At 37.6% G+C, this 22,092-nt stretch overlaps 1 protein-coding gene and 1 long non-coding RNA gene across 5 annotated transcripts in view; one reads left to right on the plus strand and one right to left on the minus strand.

Moving 5' to 3' along the window:
- LOC107312880 (uncharacterized) overlaps positions 1-22,092 on the plus strand; it is a 345,732-nt gene that overhangs the window by 269,144 nt on the left and 54,496 nt on the right. The window lies entirely within an intron of this gene.
- LOC116653361 (uncharacterized) overlaps positions 1-22,092 on the minus strand; it is a 75,521-nt gene that overhangs the window by 51,112 nt on the left and 2,317 nt on the right. For 2 of the 4 annotated variants that reach the window (XR_014945183.1, XM_085544661.1), the window contains exons 2-4: positions 17,377-17,463; positions 16,411-16,472; positions 11,626-11,939 (exon numbers count right to left, since the gene is read on the minus strand). The gene's annotated coding sequence lies outside the window, so the exon portion shown is untranslated. Of the gene's footprint in view, positions 1-11,625; positions 11,940-16,410; positions 16,473-17,376; positions 17,464-22,092 lie in introns of those variants that run through there. The other 2 variants (XR_014945182.1, XM_085544660.1) reach the window with 1 other exon arrangement.

Genomic DNA, 22,092 nt, shown 5'->3' on the forward strand with positions numbered 1-22,092 from the left:
AATATATTCCTAATGTCTAACCTAAATCTCCCCTCTTTTACTTCAAAGTCATTCCCCTTTGTCCTATCACTATCTGAACATGTAAAAAGACCATCTCCCTTCTGTTTATAATCTCCCTTTAGAGACTGGAAGGCCACAAGCCTTTTCTCATCCCAAGCCTTTTCTCCTCCAAGCTAAACAAGCTCAGCTCCCTCAGCTTTTCTTCATAGGAGAGGTGCTCCAACTTTATTGCATCATCTCCCTAGTATATAAAATATTAAGCTGTATTTTAGAAACACACCATGTTCTGTATTTTTTTTGATGTATGGAACTCTCCCAGGACCACAGAACTGAAGTACTGACATATGCCATCTTGTCAGATGTCATCATGTCCATCTGCTTGGGCTTAAGTGCCATTTGTCTAAGACGTATTTTAAAGGTTGTTGTTTAATTGATTTGATCAAGCAGTTTAGTAACCTCTTTCACTGCTTTTCTAATCATCTGATGGATAGGGTTTTTATGTATATACAAAATAGAACCCATTTTTGCTGAAAACGATGAGAAATTATTAATTACTTTACAGTCTCTAGATACTATATCTCCTTATTCTATCATCAAAGTCATTAATGAAGTTTTGCAGTGTACAGTCAAGGACAGGCTTCTTTAGGGACCTCTACCTGAATTCCCAATTCAACAATGAACCTGCTACTCTAAGAAGATTATTATTTTTATTATTAATACACTTGAAGGATGGTGGGTTTTGGTTGTTTTGTTGGGTTTTTTTTTTGTTTTGGTTTGGTTTGGTTTTTGGTTTTTTTGGTTGGGGGGGTCAGGAAATCATTTTTCAATTAAGATTAGTGATAGAAAAGATGCATTTATCATATCTACTTATTCCTTCTTATCTAGTATATTGGTTACACTGTCAAGAAGTGAAAGATTGGTTTGACATAATTAGTTCTTCATGTATCTCAGCTGCTGTTATCAACTAATTATTCCCCTGCTATTTTTTTTTTAAAATCAATTATTAAAGATCCATTCTTCCCAGATAGCAAGGATTTTTTATTTTATTAAACAAGTTTTACCATATGTATATATAAGGGCTCATCAGGGAATTTACAGAAAATCTGCACCACGTTTTAGGATACAGCCTTTTACAAATAAGTTCTCTATTAAAATCAGCATTGTTATGTGGAATTTTATCACTGTAGACGTGGAACATGGATAAAATAGGATAATCATTGTGTCAATTTATTGTGGCTCTTATTTTTATTTTCTAGGAGCCGTATCTGTGCATTTCCTTTTAACAGGTGATAATATACTGGGCTTTCAACAAAACAAATTAGAGTGGAATTTTTATGAGTTTTATGGGATTACTGAAGACTTGTTTTTCATTTATGAACTTACATATTGCCATCTATTAAAGTTATCATCAGTCTGTTACAAAATAATTCACCAATGTCATGTCAAGTTAAAGGCTATGTAAACACATGAGAACCATATACATATGATGTTTCCACCAAGGAGCTGTTTATCAAATTCAGTATCTAATTCCATGTACTTGTGATGGCTCTCCATGTTGTTTTCCCTGGACTTGATTTGAATGTCTTTGATTCCCCAGGTTGTAGGAGCAAGGCCTTAGTGTGTTTGAATAGATGACTGAATCTCACAGATCACTAGTTTACATGCTTAAGAACTACTGGGAGATTTAAACTTCCCCTGCTCCCACTTCTTTGAATTTCTATGAAATATTTTGTGATTTTAATAGAACATATGGGCTTCCCAAGGCATTTTCATCACTTGTATTTTGGAAAAGATGCCTTCGTTGTACCTGGTGGCATAATATATATCACAAATAATGGTCAACATTTCTTGGAATGTGTAATATGTCTTTCTTGGTACTATTTTTTTTTTCTTTTTCTTTTTCCCCCTGGGTAGGTATCTTAAAAAGGCAAGTAGTACAGTATTCACTTCCTTATGTGCTTATATGTTCTGTTCAAGCTCAAGGACATTTTCTCACTGTGCTCAAATACCTTTCTGGTGGCTGATTACTTTAGCATTTACCTATTCCATTTCTGTCAGAGTTTAAGTGAATGTTTTTGCAAGGATAAGTGAACTTTCAATGAAGTTAAATGAAAAAAAATACAAGTTAATGAATTGTTCAGGTTTGCCTTTGCGGTCATTCTGTTAAGCATTAAGATGCAAATGTTGTCTGGAATATTATAAAACAGCTGAATTAAAAGGCTGCAGACAACTTGAGAGTTTTCTCTGGTACAACGCTGAATTATTTTCATCTTCTTTTTCTAACTTCCCGGCAGTTTTACATTTCCTGTATGGTAACCTACATTGTAAATATGCAACACAAAGAAGGTATAATACCAAGTTGGAAGAATCAATTACACTTAATTCTCTTGCCAAGTACAAAGGATCTGTTTGATCCAGTCTATTGCCAACTTAAAATAGTTGTGATCTTCCTTTGGTTTAATTATTATTTATCACAGCCAATAATATGCTCACTAATTCTAAAACCTAACAGTTTTCAAGTTTTTCTTGTTTGTGTGATGTGTCTTATAATTTATTTCCAGATCATAAAATAATCTACTATGCATAAACCAAAGCAAATAATGCCAATCCATAGAATGACTTGAGTTGGAAGGGATCTTAAAAATCATTTAGTAGTCCATCACTTTCATACAGCAGAAAGTTTTTATGTTTAAGTCATATCTTTAACTATTTATTGCTGTGTGTGTGTGTCTGTGTGTGTGGTTATATGCAATTAGGTAGATAGCTAGATAGATGTTTTTAATATCTTTCCTGTATTGCAAAAGGGTCAGGGAAATCATTACATTGGGAAAGTTCTGTTTATTGCTGGCACTTCTACTCAGGATACATGCTTAATAGAGATTCTGTGTGACTTTTTTGATTGCTTAACTACCTGGAGAGAAAGGCTTTTTACATTTATTTTCCCAATACAACGATAGACAAATGGTAATGTCCTTAGCTGGTTTTAATCACTGCTACTGAAGTTCCATGGTTGTACATATTGACTAAAACTACTGATTGCGTAAGTGAAAGAAAATGGAAACTACTTCTACAGAAATTATATCCACAGCCAAATTAAAGGGACTGATACAAATGCATATTGAAATTTCACTATAAAAATAGCAACAGAAAACTAACCTATTCTTTTAAAATACTTGTAGACAATGATTTCTGGAGGAACACTGTGGTTCTGTGTTATATTGTGTTTTAATGAAGCATGTGCACAGCTAGGTAACTTTCCATTCTTGTGAGGGAAACAGAACATTATGACTTAGAAAGTGCTAGCAGGCAGGAAAACAGTTATTTGCTCAGCACGTCTGGCAATGGCTATCTTTGTTATTGGTAATTATTTTAGCAGCACTTCATTGTAGGTTATTGCAACAATGATGATGAAATAAATGTGTTGAGGTAGTGATGCGAGTTGTATTCAGACGACCTTGGATAGTTCTCCTTGAGCTCCAGTAGAAGTGGTTTTGGATTTTAATAGAATGTTTTATTCATTAGTTTAATACTAACTATAACTTGGATCTAATATATAGATTGCATTTTGTGTATACGCTACACAATATCACAGATTGGACGTGTACTAATTTAGTGACTGTATTTAGTACATATGGCTTTCTTCATTTCTCTCCTTCATATCCATTTCTAACACTAGTATTGTTTGCTGCTCTCTCACACTGCAAGTGATTATTCTGCAGTGAAGCTCCTGGATTTGATCTGTGATAGCTGCCTTCACATGCTAACATTGTCTGCTACATAATTGCTTCAATTATTGGCATTGTTTTTGAACAAAATGCATTTTTATTTTCAAATATGAGCTATTTTATGGAGCTATTTTAACATAACCAAGATTCCTGGCTTTAAAACAGAGTAGAAAATCTGTGAACAGTAGATAAAATGAAAATATGGGCTCATGCAAGCGCTTAAAATTAAGTCAGATTAACTCAGACGGAATCTCTATCAATGATTACATAAGGGAATGCTATTAATTTTCATATTTGTAATGAGTTCTGCTTTATTTTCCTTTTTTCTTAAAAGGATGCGTTCATTTATCCAAATTGAAGAGCCCTATCTTATGTTTTTAGTTCCCTATGAAGAGTGTTTTTAACTTTGTTAATATGAAGATTGAAATAAGGTAGTATTTCTAAGTTTCAGAGGTGAGGTAGTTTGAGGATATACAATTTTTCAACCATAAAGCTCTAATTTGCCCCGAGTGTTACAGACAACCATAACCTGAAGGCCATGCACTGCTTTCATGTCACAAAGATCACATTTGTTTTACAGGGTAGCAGTAAAAAAGTTCACAATTTTTTTACACTCAATTACACCTTTCTTTTTATGCTGCAACCTATAGTTTTTCTAAAGGAGTCATTGCACAATACTGGTCACTGGGGAAGTGCTGGATGGAGTACTCAGAAAAGTTCATTGGAAAAATACTTCACCTTTGTCATAGGGGAAGAGGAAACTTTCATAAGGCATTTGAAAGATGTATAATGTTTGGCTCATATCAGAAATCATCGTGCTGTGTCCATTTGTACCTCTTCCCAGTCTCATATACCCAGCCAGCTCAAGATACCAGAAATAGTCAGCCCTAAGCAGCCTTCTGCATTCCTGCAGGCTGAGCCCCTCTGAGTGCCACTGTAGCGGGTGGTGACAAGAGCTACTATAGAAGATAAAGTTTGACTCCATATAAAGAGAAAAGCCCCCAGGTAGTATTATAATGAGATCATCTAAATGTAATAAGGTCACCATGATGGTCATATCACTCAGGCGACAATTTTCAAGCCAACAGTTTGAAGTCCATCTTCAAGCACCTAAAAAGTGTCATGAATTTCCTCTAGCCTGTGATGATTTCTTTCAGGATGAATGAAAGAGTATACACAAACCCAGGGGCTACCTTGGCTGCTTTGCTAGCGGAGTTTGTAGTCACCATAGAAATCATCACTGTCTGCAGCCTGGACCATGTTGTTCTATGTAGTTCTCCTGAGTTTGCAACCATAATTCTTTGCAAGGCTGGGTCTGGGGTGACAGTGTCAGAACACAGTCACTGCTTAGACAATTCATTGCTTAAGAAACAAACCCTAAGCTAAGCCTAGTGGGTTTTCTCAGATAGCTATATGCCAAAGAAAATCGTGACAATTAGTAAGCTTCAAATGCCACATACTAAACAAGAAAAGCCATTTTTAGCCATGGCATATTTGTATCTCACAAGTCACTTCCCATTACCCCTCGTGAGTCAGAATTGCCTTCAAGGTAATTTAACTCACTGTCGTGTCTTCCCTGTTGATAAAAAAATAATCTCTTCCTCTGAGACACCTAATGGATGATCCCCTGAAATACATGCCTAAATAATTGTCTGTCTAGGAGACTCTTTTATACGGTGAGTCATCATTCACTGTCACTATAAAGGGCTTGTTCTAATTTTGAGACCCTCATTAGAATTAAAATATCAAACAACGTATATGCCTATGACAGTCCACTAGAATTGCAGCAGTAATTCTGTAGAGCAAGGAGAAAACAAAAAGAAGACTGAAACGATAAAAATATCATTTGGAACAAGCAAAACCAGAGCTCAGTTTGAGATTGTACTCCAGAAGTCATAATTCAAGAATTAGGGAGAAAAGAAAGGTCTTGAGGGGCTAGAATTTCCATAGAAGACAACTGCTATTTGTGTCTAATTTCAGTCACTGCAATGTTTGATTGGTAGGAGTTGTTTGAACCATACAGCAGAACAATTATTGGAAAGAAACCTTGGCTTTTGACTCCAATATTTCTAACTGGACATGTAAGCTGAAATGCTTTTAGATCCCAGCTCTCAATCTGTACATGAGAATAGTTGTTCCTTGGCAGAGCTAGTCAGGTCAGGTTTTTTCCTCAGTATATGAGGGGAGCAATGCAAAGGAAGGTTGAGGTACCACTGAAGATGTTAGATGTGTGGGCTTCCTTCCTACGCAGCAATCATAAGAAAAAGAGACTACAGCACAACAGTTCTGAAAGTTGATGTGTATTAAAAGTATGCAAGCTGTATAACCTAGCTTATGTTTATGTTGCTGCTTTCACTTACTGGATTAATTTGTTGCACAGGGCCTTCCTTGAGCACAGCTGCTCCTGCCACAGAGGGACCACTGTGAGCAGACCAGGCCTCCCTCCCACTATGGGGAGAAAACTGCTGGTTCTTTGTCAGAGCTTGTTGTGTATTCAAACTCATCTGTAACTCAGATAACACCAGCAGCACTTAAACGGTGATTTTCTCCCCAGTTTCCACTGTTTAATCCCTCTGTGAGAAACCATCCTGCTTATCTATCGTGCCATGTTAGCACTATCTAGCAAGAGTCGCTCAGGGTTCTGACACCTCTTGACAGGAGACCAATGACATAAAAAAAAGAAAAGAACACAAAAAACAACTCTTACCCCTAAAACTATTGCACTAGTGTCCCTGTCTCATGTCTGTGTGCAGTGATCTGATGAGAGGCTTGGCAGCTCTTGCTTCAGTATCCCACGCTTGTGTCAATCCTTCCACATTACTACTCTGCTTGCTCCCATAATCTTCTTTAGCTGTAATCATCTTCACTTAAAGAGGTCTAGGAACTACTGAGGAGAAATGTATATCTTGATTCCCAGAAAATACTTGTCTCCATTTTCTTTGTACCTGCATCTAACATCTACTTCCCTTTCCATTATCCATCCTGTGTCACCTCCAAAAATAGACACCAAAAATACATTAAAGTAAAAGAAAATTTGGGGAAACCTCCATGGATATTTTGCATTGCAATGCATTTGCCTCCTCCATGTCATATTGCAGATATTGATATTACCCTACCATGGCTGTGTTTAAAGAAAGACCCTTTTTGAACTGTGAGCAGTGACAGGCAGGGCAAAATATATCATGTTTTGCTTAGACTTTTTTCCAGTGTCAAAGACTGGAGAGATGCCTTGGTAGATGCTACTGTCAGCAACAGAAGGGTTTGGGCATGCAGGAATGTAGTTGTTGTTTTTGGGTCTCTCCATTACAGTCCCTCTGAAAGCTGCTGCCCTGGAACTCCCACTTCCAGCCCATCAGCTGCTGTCTATGTTGTGATAGCAGCCATCAAGCATTCATCACAAAGCTAACAACATCCAGCTGAGCTCATCAGACTGACCTGCATTGCTATGGTCATGCTGGTGGGGCTCTGGTCTTTTTTCCTACCCTAGAGATTGCAGGCTATATCATGAGAGACTCTACATCAGATTCCTTCCTCAACAAAGGTCATTATGAGACACTTCACCCTGGCCGGCAACAATTATCTTTCGCCATGTATAATCACTTGGGAACATCTGTTGCATAACCCCTCTCCTCTCCATGTTGCATGCAGAGCTACCCCTGCTGTGTCTGGCACCACTGTTGCTCTCTGATGTTGTTTTCTGCACTGCGCCTGTTCACTAATCATAGAGGGTCGCTAAACTCTACTTTTTAATTAGGTCCTTTTTTCTTGTTGCAAACATTAAGTTTATACATAGATGATCAGTTAACGTGATCCATCAGAGACTGTTTTATTGCTTTAGAGATGAATACTGTAGAGGTGCTTGTAAGTTTTAATTTTGCAGTGTTTAGTTCAACCAGGGCATGATGCCACAAGGGTCTTTTAGTCATTTTATGACATTTCTTTTGTTGAGCTTCCTTTGAAGGCTTTCTGAATACCTTATATTAAATAAATAAAGAACAACTCCTAAAATACTTTTATCATTGCCCGTAATAGTATGGCATGCAGCTGCCTGATTGTTAGTAAGCTGTGCAAGTTGCCAGCTAGGCTGAAACATTTTTGAAATTTCAGTGATTTCTAAGGAAGCCCATAACATTCGTGGCTTTATATGGCAATTGTTCCCAATGAACAATGCCCACAGCTATGTGCAAAACATGGATATGTAGATTTATCTACATTGACATTGAAGGGAAAAATCCATTTTAGTGTTTTATAAGGTGATCTTGACACAGACTAAATATACAGCTATAAAAATGATGAGCAGGTACTTTTCCTCTGAATAAATTAAGAATGAAGATAAACATTTTTTTTTTCCTTTTTCTTTTTTCTTTTTTCTTTTTTTCCCCAGTATTGTATGGCTGGATTCATTTTTTTCTTGTTGTATTTCATCTGTAGCCAGTCTGTAGCCGGTCATGTCTAGCACAGAAGTGGCAAAGAGAGTGCCATCTTGTGGATACAGACAACCTGTGCTTAAAATAAAACTGACTTGGCTCTTCTCCACTGGTTTGGGTGAAATCACTACCAGCATACAAATTCACCCAGAATAGCAAGATGAAGGTACTTTGATACTTCTCCACTCTTATCCACAGCAGCAACCATACTGGAAGTGTTCCAGAGGGCAGGTACTCTAACCTGAGAACCATAGCATGCATTTTGCTGGAGCATATTATTTCAAACTTTACTGGGAATAATATGTGATAGATACAAATTTGGATGGTTTCTTAATAGAGAATAGTTTTCCATAGTGGAAAATGTACCATTTTTATAACATGGGGTTAATATTTTGGATGCCAGTAAAGATCAGTCACAACTTATATTTAGAAAGTCCAAATGTTTAAGAACATTCCTGTAGCTTATGTTTTATTCCAATTTTGGAATAGACAAAATCAGTAACGTCTGGCTATTAATAGCCACTAACAAATTTAAGGCACGTTTCTCTGCAATCTATTCCTAAATTAGAAAAATAAAAGAAAAAAAGTGACTTACCATAGCATACTGTACAGTGCTATGCCATGTCATGCCATACCATGCCATACCATGCCATACCATGCCATACCATACCATACCATACCATACCATACCATACCATACCATACCATACCATACCATACCACACCATACCATACCATTCAGTACACTGTCTGTAGATCACACACACATTTCTCCATTCACTCTAACTCTAGGCTATTTTCAATGAATTTCTGGAATTTGATCTTCTGCTTAGATTTTTTTGTGGTTATACCACAAAGTACAAAATAACTGCAAATCAGTTGTACACGTAGAGTTCTATGTAGTCTTGATAAATTACAGCATATGATAAAGGGGTTATGATGGCTCTGAATTTTTATTCTGAGTTCCTACTGGCTGTGGCAACATCTGATAGAGCATAAAGCTAAAGAGGTAAGTGCCTGAGCAGTCAGCATGAAGTCTAGTCTAACAGAAACGTCACTGAACTACATTGCAACTTGAACCAGCAAAGTGGGAATACTATGCAGAGTGGGAATAGCACTTTGTATCTTATGGCTGCAGTTTCTTTGACCTGTTTTTTTGTAGCTGGGAGGCTGCTCTGTCAGACCATGGCCCAAGAAGCATCTTAATTTTTCCATTTCAGAAACACATTGTCTTGGAACTCATTTAAGCATTGCAGTTTCTCATAACTCACTTCTGTTGTTTTGCACCTCTGCCAGTTGTGCTAATACAACAGTGTGTTCCTATATGGTAAACCAGAGTGATGGATCCATGCTAAAAGTTTTAATTGCCCTGTGCATGCCTGTCTGTGAGTGTGTGTGTATGCATGTGCACACCTTTGTGTTTGTGCACACATGCCTACAGGCCCAATACTGCTGTCTAACTGCACTCTGAGATGCGCCAAGTAGGTACAAGAAAGTCATCTGGTCTTCTTTTGACTTAAACTGTTGTTGTGTGAGGGATAACAAACTGTCTTGTGAGAAATAAGGGCACTGCAGTTTATCTCACTGAATTTTTCAGTTTCTTAATGAAAGTTTCAACAAATTCATCTGGCTGCAAAACAGAATGCAGTGTGAACCCAGTAGAGCAGTTTGACTTACTAACATGATCCACATGCATTATTCCTAATTTAAAGAGATGATAAGTGACAGCTGGAGAAGTGCCATGCAGCTTTTTGTTTTATGCCTTTTACATGACTTTTTGTGGCAAAACATTCAGCTAATTTACTGAAGAAAGAAAATCTGTGTTCATCCACTCTCAAGCCAGCTCTTGACTCAGCTGGTGGCAAGAATAGCCTTGCCACACTAGTCTCTGAGAGTTCTATATTCTTACTGGAAGGGTGGAATGATTTTTATGTTCTTCTCTTCCATAGTAAATACAAGGGTTTGGGTTCAAGAAATCCATAGAAACCGAAGTCCCCATGTCAGGTTTCAGAACTCTTTCACAGATGAGTTTATAACTCACAGCAAGATCTGCAAGGCTGAAGGAAGCTTGGTTTAGGTATCTAGAAACAGCTGACTACTGCTTAAAAACGACTTCACTGAAATCTGTTTTCCCCAGCTGTTCATGGCTAGACCACAGCACAGCTGTTTGTAACAGGCTTCGTACTCCTCCCTTTTCCTGCTCACCTTCCAACATGGAGTCTCAGCCATGCTGCCTTAATTCCACAGTTTCCAGCTCTACCTGGACTATTTATTTGCAGAAGGTCCCTGCAGTTCAAAGAAGATAAGATGCAGAGCCATCAATCAGTGACATGACCAGGTTATACTCTAGAGTCTAAATCTTGACTAGGATGATCTGCAAGATCTGAGCAAATTGAAGATAAGAAGATTCTTATCAGATGGATCACAAGAAGTTACCAAGCAGTAAATATTATCTGAGGGCTGTACACTTGAAAAATACACTGTGAGTAATTGTGTTCATGAATGAAACATTACAGATAGACTGAATTGCAAATAGTAGCTTTTCTCTTATTATTAATAGGGGGAGATTCTAATTTCATCTACATCATGTGGGTTGTATTGTTTTAGTTGCATATTTACATATTAACTGAAAGAATTAGGGCCAACATCTACCCTTAAATCAAACACATAGCCCTTATAATGGTTCCATCCAGCAGCACCAAGGAGTTATTGTGCAGATTTCTGGTTTCTCCAGACTTGTTATGAACTAATTCTGTATAACAGACAATATTAATAGTTCCATGGTGGATTTCAAAAGTCTCATGGATCTGAACCATTTGAAAGTTTGTGGAACCTCCAGACATATTCTGTGTCTTGCTTCTCTGATGCATTTCCGTGAAAAGCACTGAAACAGACAAGATCTGACAAGATCCATCAACAATTATTCATCAAACGCCTGATTTGTTAAATATTGCAAATTGATTGCTTGCTGAATAATAAGAAGCTAGTTCTGGAACATATTTTCAGTATAATTCAAAGCTCCACCCAATTATATATTAATGTTTGGACTTTCAAATATATTAAGCCAAGCTCTTATTTTAATTTCATTGCTGCCTTCTACAGGTTTCTACCTAATTAACTATATTTGAAAAGCTCATGATTTTTTACCCTGTGGAAGAGCTTAGAGGTAATGTTAGCTATCCTAGCAGATAAGTCTTTTGTTTTGGTAACTCAGGTGACTGATACATTGAAATGCAGTTACCTTCTTCCAGATTCAGAATTGATGAAATGTAATACACAGTACATAAAAAACAGCTTTAGAAAATATTGATGTTTTAAGTATTCCTCAGTTAGGTAGAAGAAACAATGAAAATAAATAGCCAAATGAAACAGAAGAAAACACTTTTTGCCAAATTAATTGATTCCCTTTCCTTGAGGAAACAAATTATGGATTCGGTCCAATTGCTATTACATGAGAGAGCAGGAGCAAAGACTGCAGTGTAGACAGTGCATATTTATTCACATGAATTAATGCACAAATTAAATGGTAATATTTTCCAAAGTAGTGAATGCATATTTTCAAAAGAGATACTTTGAGGAGTCAAAGAGGTTGTTAATGCCTTTAGTCTTTGTGTAACTACACAGGCAGCTTAGTGCGTTCTAAGACTCTTAACAAGGCTTTATGATCAGTCTGTGATCTCTGACTCGTTCAGAGTTTGAGTCCAATTGCCTTTGAGCACTGCCTCAATGTCAGAGGAATGGCCTGGCAGGAAGTGTGCAGTATGTGCTGTTGTGAGGAGTTGGAAGCCTAGGACCCAAATGGGAATGGTTGGAGAGGGCAGATTCCACCATACAAAATGTGACACCAGCGTGCTCACTTATTGACTCCATTTTTTTTTAAGTGATCCACATGCACAGCTTCACCTCCAGAGATGTTCTAGACCACAAGCTCCAGTATCTCTGGAAGGCAGAAACGGTGGCACTGGCCTAATAGCTACCAAATTTAGAGCATTTCTGAGGCCCTTCAGCTGGAAAGAACAAAGATTTGCATTCATTTCAGTATAACTCCTCCATTTCTCAGAGGTGACAGGATAAAGCACCTGCAAATAACGCTCCTTCACTTGGTGCTCAGCAGCCTGGAATGTTCTGGTTCATTTCTCATAGATAGGAAGGTGTTTACAAATAGCACAGCTTTGCATTAGCTGAACTTGTGTTCAGCAATATTACAGACTCCAATATCATCAGCGAGCTTTTTTATTTCAAACTTGTTCTTGTGCATAGAGTTTGTCTCTTCTACTCTTTAAAAGTAAAGAAACAAACAAAAAACAGGAAGGTGATAATGATTTAAAGTGGAGCTAGAAGAGGAATGGGAAATGAGTTGCCAGCGTTAATTACTTCTTGACATCAAGAGGAACTTAAGGCATAGTAAGGTACAAACTGGAGCCATGAATCTGTGTTGGCTGGGCCTACATGCCCCAGGGGAGCAACCCCAGCTATCAGGAAGCACAGAAAGGGCTTTTGTTTTCTCAGAACTAAGAGTGCAGGTTTGGTTCTTCTTTCATGGTGTTCAACTGTCAGGTTAAGAGATGAGGTAGCAGATGCAAAACTGGAACAGCTCTGTCTATACGAGGAGCAAAACGTTCTTCTCTTCCCCACCACCTCCTACCCACCTGAGTGCTTTGCACTTGGACTGCATATTTGCACATGCCAGCTGCATACAAATCAATTTTCTGTTGGCTCACTGCCTAATTTAGGTCATGGGGAGAGACTTGGGGCAACACCAGTGTGGTGATATGCAGATACCCACCGTGCTTCGGACCCAAGTGCAGCCCTTCAAGGTGTTTTCCAGAATGCTGGTATGCTTTTTCATAGATACAGGGACAGGCTATTTTCTGCATTGTGAAAAATCTAAGGAGTCATTATGCAAACATTAACTCACTAAAGAAATCATTGCTTGCTCTTTCTTAATACTTGATTTTGCTGTTCCTCATTGCAGTGAAAATAATGATTTCAAAGGATGCAACACTAGCCTTTGTGTATATTAATACGGGCTTCCTCTGTGCATCCTAATAGACGTCTGGCAGCTTCACTGGGACTCTATAATTGTCTTTGATTAACCTAGACATAATGATAGGAAGCTGCAAAATTGTAATGGAGATGAGAATGTTACTTAACAAATGGTCTTATCAAGTGTTGGTCTGTGCATCTGTTTGCTGGCTTGCTCCTCAGAAAAGCAGACCAGAATGAACACCAGAGAGCCGCTGAATTGAAATCTAAGAAATGTGAGCTCCAAGTACTTCAGAAAGATGCAGTGAACCATCGTGTTCTTCAAACCATAGGCCACACTCTCTCACTGCAAGTGTGTTTGTATGGTTCTGATTTATAAATTGTTCGTAAAAACAGAGGATTAAGGTCCCTGTTATTTGTCACTTGAAATCTTCAAAGCAGTTCTCAGAGAAAAGGGATGTGATTTTCTAATCAGAGAGACCAGTATAAAGGCAGCCCTGTAAAGGGAACTCTGGCTTAAACTAAAGTCAGGAATTCGAGAACTAAAATCCATGATCAGATTATGCAACCATACCCAAGGTTTACTGATACAAAAGAAAAAGAAATTAAGGTAAGGAAAAATATAACTAGTTCTCATTACTTTGAATGAAATTACACACCTGAATAAAAGGTGACTAGAGATACACACAGATCAGTCTGTGTTCCACAGTTCATTACATCAAGAGGTTTCTTGCACCTCATTTAATAAAAATAATGGGCTCAAGCCCTGTTGTGCAATTTTTCTTTCTGAAAATCAGCAAGAGTTTAAATTATAAAATGTGCTATAATTAACTTTATCAGATGAGTACTGCACCATTGGTAATATTTATAGCCACAGTGAGTGAAAATCTTTTCTAAATTTTAAATTTCAGCTACACGTTTTAGATAAATTTCAAATATTAACATTTCAGGAGGAATTCCGTGAAAGATATGCATGTGTTTTCTGATTTGGTTTGCTTGCTTGTTCCAATCTATGTTTGCTCATTTGCTTTCTTTTCAGATGCAGAAAGTTTGTAAAATGTACAAAGCCATCAAAAGGTTCAGTTTTCCATTCATACATGCTAGCTGTGTTCTGCTTCCATCTAGGAAAAGGATCTGAGAACATTATCTGTGACAGTATTTATCAAAGAACTGCCCAGAGATGCCACCATAGTGTAAAAGCTGCAGGATAATTGTTCTGGAGTAGATTTGCCTACTCTGTTCTCTTATACTTCATATCTGACTTCTCTACCTTAGGGATAGCAGCTCTGCTTAGCGTTAAGTATTGCTGAAAATAATGTTCCTTTTAGATATACCTCTTTTAATTAAAAATATTTAAAAAAAAAAAAAAAAACAACACCCCACTGGGGAAATACAACAAAATGATTAAATGTTGCACAGGGATTTTTCATTTGATAGAGATGTCACATCATCTGAAAGAAATCCAAAGCTGATTGTTGACAGAACAAAGGCCACTAAATTCAGCTGTTAGTCTCTATGATGCATTTTGAGAATACTGATTCTTAATTACGATGATTATACGAGGTTTGGTAGATTCAAAGAATGTCTATATTTTAACATCTATTCAGTAAATCTTTAGAATTGAGACAGTCTTCTTCCACAATTTAGAAAACAAATATATGAACAAAAACATGAACAGAAGATGTCAGCGAGATGTTAGCTCTATGCTAAGCAGAACAATAATGCAGAAAAGATAAGTATACTTCCAAAAATTGGATAACAATAGAATTGAGCATTCAGAATTGATTTGCTTTTGTTGTTTTGTAGGTTGACTTCTATGGCACTTTTTAATGTCCAAATAGACATTAGTGTGGGTAAAGAAATGTTATAAATGCTGGTAAGCAACTCGCCAAAAATTAGATGCCAACTTGGACCTTGAAGGACAGCTTCACTCCCACTCACTAGTAACTTCCGCAGAAACCTGGACCATTGCATGAATGTATCTATATTGACTTACCAACTGCACATCAGTTTTTAAAGGGTAAAAAGAAACAGATAAAGACATTTCAGATTCTATTTTATTTCGTTATGTACCTATCAAAACTAACAAGCTATGACTTTAGGAGGGAAACAGCACTTGAAAAGCATTTTATGCTATTAGTTTACTGCTTTACATACTTATAGTAAGAGCAAATCCTGATTTGCATAGAGAATGGAAGTTTATATACAAAACAGTCATTACACTATGGAACTTTTGACTAAAATAGAAAAGCATCAGAAATTCTCATTGTAAACAAAACTGTGTGTGATGTCATTGGCTTCAGTTGAAGATGTTTTACACTTGGACTTAGCCCTTTGTTTACGGATCTCAATTAAAACCACAGTTACAAATGGGAATGCTGATAAGGAAAACTGTGTTATAGTGATATCCATTGAAACCTCAACAAAAGCTTCTTTCAGTAAATACGGTTAAGGACAATGATCTTGGAGATAGAAGAAATAGCACGGTATTGGGTAAGAAAAGTCATGAAGTCAATATCGCATATATTCAGAACGAACTGAAAAGGGAGAAAATGAGATGTCTTAGATCTCTTGGCATCTGTAAACACCAAGAAGACATTACATTTGGGTTAATCTTAAAGCAAAGCAGCCATATAAAGTAAATCTACAGGCTTTCTAAAGTAAATCTACAGGCTTTCTTGGTGTTCTAAAGCATGGAAGATAATAGAAAAGTAATCCTCTTTCTTTTTTGTTAAAGAATGACTTTAAAGTAGGGTGAACTTTTTTTTCCCTCTCACTTTGTAGGATCTATTTTAAATGACCTATTTAAATGTTCTGCAATTATGGTGCTTTTGTGTATATTCCATGCAGACTGAAAAAGGGAATCCCTTGAAGTTATGATATTTTAACCAACCAAAGAAAAATCTTTTTTTTTTCTATCTCACAAAATTCTTTATACAAGGTGTCTTGAAATAGATAAGATAGGTTCATTACAATTGTTGTAATTGTCAGCTTCTGTCAGTTCCATTAGTGGATAAAGGTCTTTCTGAATATTACTCATACTCCTAGCCAAACTCCTAAATTCAGTACAAGCTTCTCTCCCTACTGCTGATCTCTCCAGTCACTTACATTTGTTCTTCAGTTGTTTTATGTGATCCCTGCTAGGGTCTCTCTGTTATGGCATGTCAGGTTGTTGATTTTTTTTCCCTCATCCCATTGCAATGCTTCTAAATTATTGTACTGATATGCTAACAAATTCTATCACTTATTTCATTAAATATATTTCCACTTACCTTCAGAGCTTGCTGACTTCCAATCTGTCTGACAGGTTATAACTTCATATCCCAGTGAAGACCTGAAATGTATGTCAGAATAACATTCCAGTCATAGATCTTGCAGTTAAGCAGACACACTGCATTTGATTCCTTTGGTTACAGAGAGCGTGTCTACAAGCATATTGTCATAAGAGGATTTAAATAAGATTACAATTCTCCCTTAGACTACAATATTTTCAACATTCAGCCATTCATTTAGACTTTACATGTTGATCTCTCTTTGATTATTTCACTATTTAGTAAATATGCTTAAATATTTCTTCTGAAAATTTGATTTCATGGATGTGTGGAAAGAAAATATATAATTCCTTTTTAAATCTTGGAGGGCCTACATGTGAGAAAATGCAGACCTTTTTCTAGCAAAGCAAAGAAGCAATGCTAGAATTTGCTTTTCTCCTTTACTTTTCTATTAAAATTGAATTCTCCTGAATTTACATGACTTTGATTTTACAAAAGACACACAAAATGATTTCACAAGTGCTGTTGCTAGTAGTCAGTCCAGTTTATCCTCCCCTCATACCTCCTCCCATCTGTCTCCCACCATGTGTCTGGGCACTCCCACCAGTGATGACACATACTGGAGCTCTGTATAAGCCAATTCAGTTCCCTTACTTGGCTGAATACTAACATAACCAGGAGAAGAAAAAAACCCCAACACAATTATTTTGAGGTCAGTGAGCTGGATCAAGGAAGGTCTAGTAAATGCCAAATCTGGCACAAAGAAAGATTACCAGTCCCTTTGGCTGCCAGAAGGGACATGAGGAAGAGGAACAAGAGCATGATTTCTTCCCTCTTTCACAAAACTTCCCCATAAGTACATATGTACAAACATAAACACTGCTTGACCCTTCTTATTGACTCCTGTTTTTCCACCATGGCTTTCTAAGCACCCATCTTAGTTTTATCTGTGGATGTCAGGCATACCGTGTTGTCAAAAGCTACGACACCCTCAGCGGCACCAGGACTGCAAGTTTTGTGGCACACCATCAGAATTCTCTTTCCTTTGATGTACTTGTTAAAAAAAAAAAAAAAAAAAAAGAGAGAGAGAGAGAAAAGAGAGTTAAAATCATTTGAAAGACTTCACTGCCCCTTTAATTTTTTAAAGACATTCTTGTGTTTTTCCACCTTCTTTTCAATGGTTCCTTTTCTTTTTCCTTCTGTGTCCATGCAGTGGAGAGCACTACAGACCTGCCTCTACATATTTCTGTGCTTAAGCCTTTGTTAAGACAAGGGAGGTTTCATTTTGTTTGATTCGGGGCCATTCTGAATTAGTTGCTCAGGCCTTGGAGACAAGTATGTGGAGCAGCCAGCTAATGCAAAGACTTCTCTCGTCAAGGATGGTCTGGAATTCTCAAAGGTGACACGTCCATATAAACCACAGTGTCTTCCCTGATCATTTTGATTTGGCAACACAATGTTGTTCAAAGCAAACATCCCTGGTTTCTTGTTCAGCATTTGTTCCCTGAAGCTTGTTTATATCAGGCAAGTGTTGGTCTGTAATCATTAGGTTTAAGAAAATGTCACCACACAGTTAATGAAGTAGATGCAGTTTTTGCTCTCTTGAAAGACCACAGATCTGCTTTCCTTTGCATCAGATGGTGATAGGAAAGCTAGAATATGCCTCCCTTTTTAAAAAACAATAATAAAAAGTCTGTCAGCTTATGAGCCTTCAGGCCTCATGGAGATCATTATGGAAATTAATACAAAATGTTAAAGTAGAGGAAATTAGGGCAGCTGCAAAAGAAACCCCAGAAGCAAAAGGGGATTAAAGTAGAGCAACAAGCAAACATACGATATCTTAAATTTGCTTCAGATATTTCTCTCCCAGTATAACTTGTTCCCTAAACCAAGCAACAAGTTTGATGCACTAGTTTATTCTGTAGATGTATATTCATTCTGCCACAACTGTCTTTTAGCTGCTGAGAAAAGGTACAGTAATACTTGAAGGGGTGATCCTTGCAGTGAACAGTGACACTACAGTTATAACACAAGTTGCTCTGCACCCATTCTCTGCTCTATAATGTCACAGCTTGAAGCTCTCCATCCAAGTGTCAGCACCAGCTTAAACTTCAACAAAAGCAAGGTTGGTTTTTTTCACCCTAGATTAGATGACAATTTACTTTACTCTGATTCATCATACAGCTCTTGAATGAGAAAGTTCTTGAACTTTCTAAGACAAAAAGTAGGAGACTGTTCTACTTGCAGTAAATTGATGAGGGTTATATGATCTACCTTCATTCATATGAGAGACTTGTGGAATTCCAGGAGTTGACACTGGATAGTCTCACATGTGAGTAAAACTTGAGGCAGTGTGAGTATTAGAGTATTCCAAATAAATTATCCTGTTAATGTCAAGTGACCTTAACCCATCTAAACCTGACCAGAAGCCTAACAGGTATGGCATTCATGTCATAAAAGATAGCCCCTGCTCCATCGTAGTAGACAAGATAAGTTATTAGAAGCAACCAAAGTAACAAGCCTTGTCACACAATACATTTTCTCCCTTCTTAGAGCACCTTTTTTCTTCCTGTCCTACATCATATCCAACCACAGTCAATTTTTCTTTTTAAAAAAACAAAACAAAACAAAACAAATAACTTGCTTTTTCTCAACAGTACACAGCCTTAGTTGTACTGCTGAGTTTATTTGGGGAATATGAAGTATTATTTCCCAATTGAGTATATTCAATAATATTAGAGTTATCTAGTATGGAATCCTTATTGTAAATACAGTACTTTTTCTGAGAAATCAGTTTACTGAGCAGTTTCTTCAGCTGAGCTGGGCAGGACCACAGCTGCTTCTAGTTTCCATTATTCTGTTTTTTTATTAGGGAACAATATCTCAGATAAGTTCTGCATTCATTGGGGGATTTTGTTTGTTTGTTTGTTTGTTTTTTCTGATTTCACACTTTTCATTGTCTCAGAGAACAGAGGGATACGCCAAGCTTGGTGGTTGCCTCTAACGGTGAGCTGGAGGTTAAACGATCCCTGCATAAATGAGCACAGAGAAAGGAAATAAGTAAATGTGTACTGATGGCATTGCATTGACATTTTGCAATTTAGTGAATAAATGCCCATGCACGGTGCCCTGATGGCAAAATCTGGCAAGAGTGTTGTTATGGGGCTGGACATCCCCTCAGGCTGAGTTTACAAAGAGAATAAAACAGCAGATCCAATACCAGCAGCGTGCCTACTTTTATCAGACTTTCAAGGAACTGACTCACTGTTAATGAGAGGGAAAAGAGAGAATGGAAAATCCCTACCAATTCCTGCTGACAGTATGCATTTATGGCAGAGTTCTCTCAGGTGATGCTTTCCTGGAGCAGGTGATCAGTTATTTGTTGCACACTGAACAGGGCTCCCAGATGAACTGGAGTGAGTTAGGTGGAAATAATTATGGAGCCAAGCAGAGACATGTATTTGACAGCATTTCTTCCACATTATTTAGCACAGTACTCTTTCACAGTGGTTCTGTCTTCAGTGTATTGCAGACTCTCCCTGTTTCCTATCACGCTGTACCTTTAAAAGGATGCACATGCAGAGACTCACTCCAGTACATGCAATTTTGAAGGATGCTCTCCCTCCCCCTCTTCTGACAGACTGGCAAAATACACAGAAGAGGACAATGAGTAGAGTTATTGCCTTTCTTTTTTTCTCTCCTCAAAAGGTGATGTCTTATCAGTTCAATACCTATTTTAAGACACTTTAGTAGAGTCAGTGTTGTACTTTACTGTGCTGGGTGTTGTTTGCTGAGTGTGGTAGCTACCGATTTAACTGAGAGCAGAACCATGCTGTAGGATTGTAAAACAGAGATTGTTTAACTAAGGAAAATTCATAAGCAAACAAATCTCACATTAACCTTTATTTTCCTATTCAAAGATGGCTTGCTCAAAGCTGGCCAGCACGTAAGTCAGCACACCAACAAGGACCCTGGCTGGTCATGAAGACTGCAATTTCTTGTCTTGATCTGATCTCAAGAGCCACAGTTTTCTGGACAATCAGTATTGCTCATTAGCTCAAACTAGAGGGGTCTAGCTCTGTTTTCATTCTCAGGATGACAACAGACAAAGAGAGCAGAGAGAACAGAGACACGTCCTTCAGTGCCAGTTGAAAAAAGCATTTAGGATGCCCTTGCAGCCATAGGCAGTATAAAGGTTGGCCATAAGCCCTTCTACCAAACAACCCACACATGCAGCCCCTGTTCACATAATCTATCTTGAAATATACTGGCAAATCCCCCCAAGAACGAGTAAGATGTTTAGCTCCTGTTTCCCATCAGTTCATTTCTCAGGAAATTACCATGGATGAAAGAAAGCAATTTATGGCACAAAACTTCTCTTGACTTTAGTTGAAGTCCTTCATGCATGTGTGTCCAGCAGCTTAAGAAAAATGCTCTCCAGTTTTGTGCTTTTGGCATTAGATTCAGCAACTGCACTGGCCTTTGCACTGCGATTATTCTTTTACAGGTGACTGAAGTTTTATCCAGATCTCAAAGAAGGGGATACAGCCAAGTGATTCTAGGGTGTAACCCCTTGAAGTGAATTTTTCCTTACGCACATTATCATCTTGGATCACAGCCTTCACTTTAAACTTGTGCTTATGTTACACTTTATCCTCACATTGGTTTTGTTTGTTGTCCTGATGTTGTTTTGAGCCCTAATCTTAGAGAGTCTAACATGATGCAAGTTAGGACAAGTGGCCAAAGTCACTTAAATAAGATTTGGAGGAGGAGTTATTTTTCATGACTACAAATTAGAAGTAAATATTAAAATATGACATACTAAAATCCGAACAATTAAATTCAGTTGTGTAACTAAGTTTTATTTTCAGATAACTTCTACAACATCATAAACATATGTCATTGCCAATGACCTCTTATAATAGAGACATCAAAATCTATTTCGCTGTAGCACAGTTTCAGTTCTCTTTGATGCTTACTCATTTCCTGGTTTACTAGGCTGAAATATGATCTATTGGGATCTTTGGTCTGCTCCAAAAGTAATGTCTCTTATTTTAGTATATTGGATCACGATGTCAGAGGTGGACATTGGTGGTATGGCAGTAGAGTTTGAACCTTCCCACCAACATCCCATGATATTTTGTTGCTGTGTGACAGATGGCAGAGGAGGGGTAATCTGAAAAATGGCGTCTGACATGGAAGTGTGTATGAAGCAAAGGGGTAGAACTGAATTCCTCCATGCAGAAAAAATGGTGCCCACTGATATTCATTGACACTTGATGAAAGTTTATGGATACCAACAGTGGATGTGAGCACAGTGAGGCTGTGGATGCTGTATTTCTGCAGTGGCATCAACGACAGCAGGTCATCCCTGCTGGTGCAGATTGTTATGAGCGTGGTATGCAGGCTCTTGTTCATTACAGGTGAAAATGCAAAGCTGGTAGTGGTGACTGTGTTGAAAAAAAGTGTTTTGTAGCTGAGAATTTGCTCTATGAAATAGTGCTATTGTATAAGTTGTCGTTTCCATGTAAATAACTAGGAGGCATTACTTTTGGAGTGATCCACATACTGTTATGTTCTATGTTTGGTTTTTGATTCAGCTTCTACGCTTAGAATGGCAGTAGGAGTAGTGATGTGCCTCTGAGATTGCTTGTATGCAGTTCCATCTACTAAATGAGCAAG

Source organism: Coturnix japonica, chromosome 4 (genome assembly GCF_054131305.1).
Source record: "Coturnix japonica strain WE chromosome 4, WE-NBRP24, whole genome shotgun sequence".
Lineage (NCBI taxonomy): Eukaryota > Metazoa > Chordata > Aves > Galliformes > Phasianidae > Coturnix > Coturnix japonica.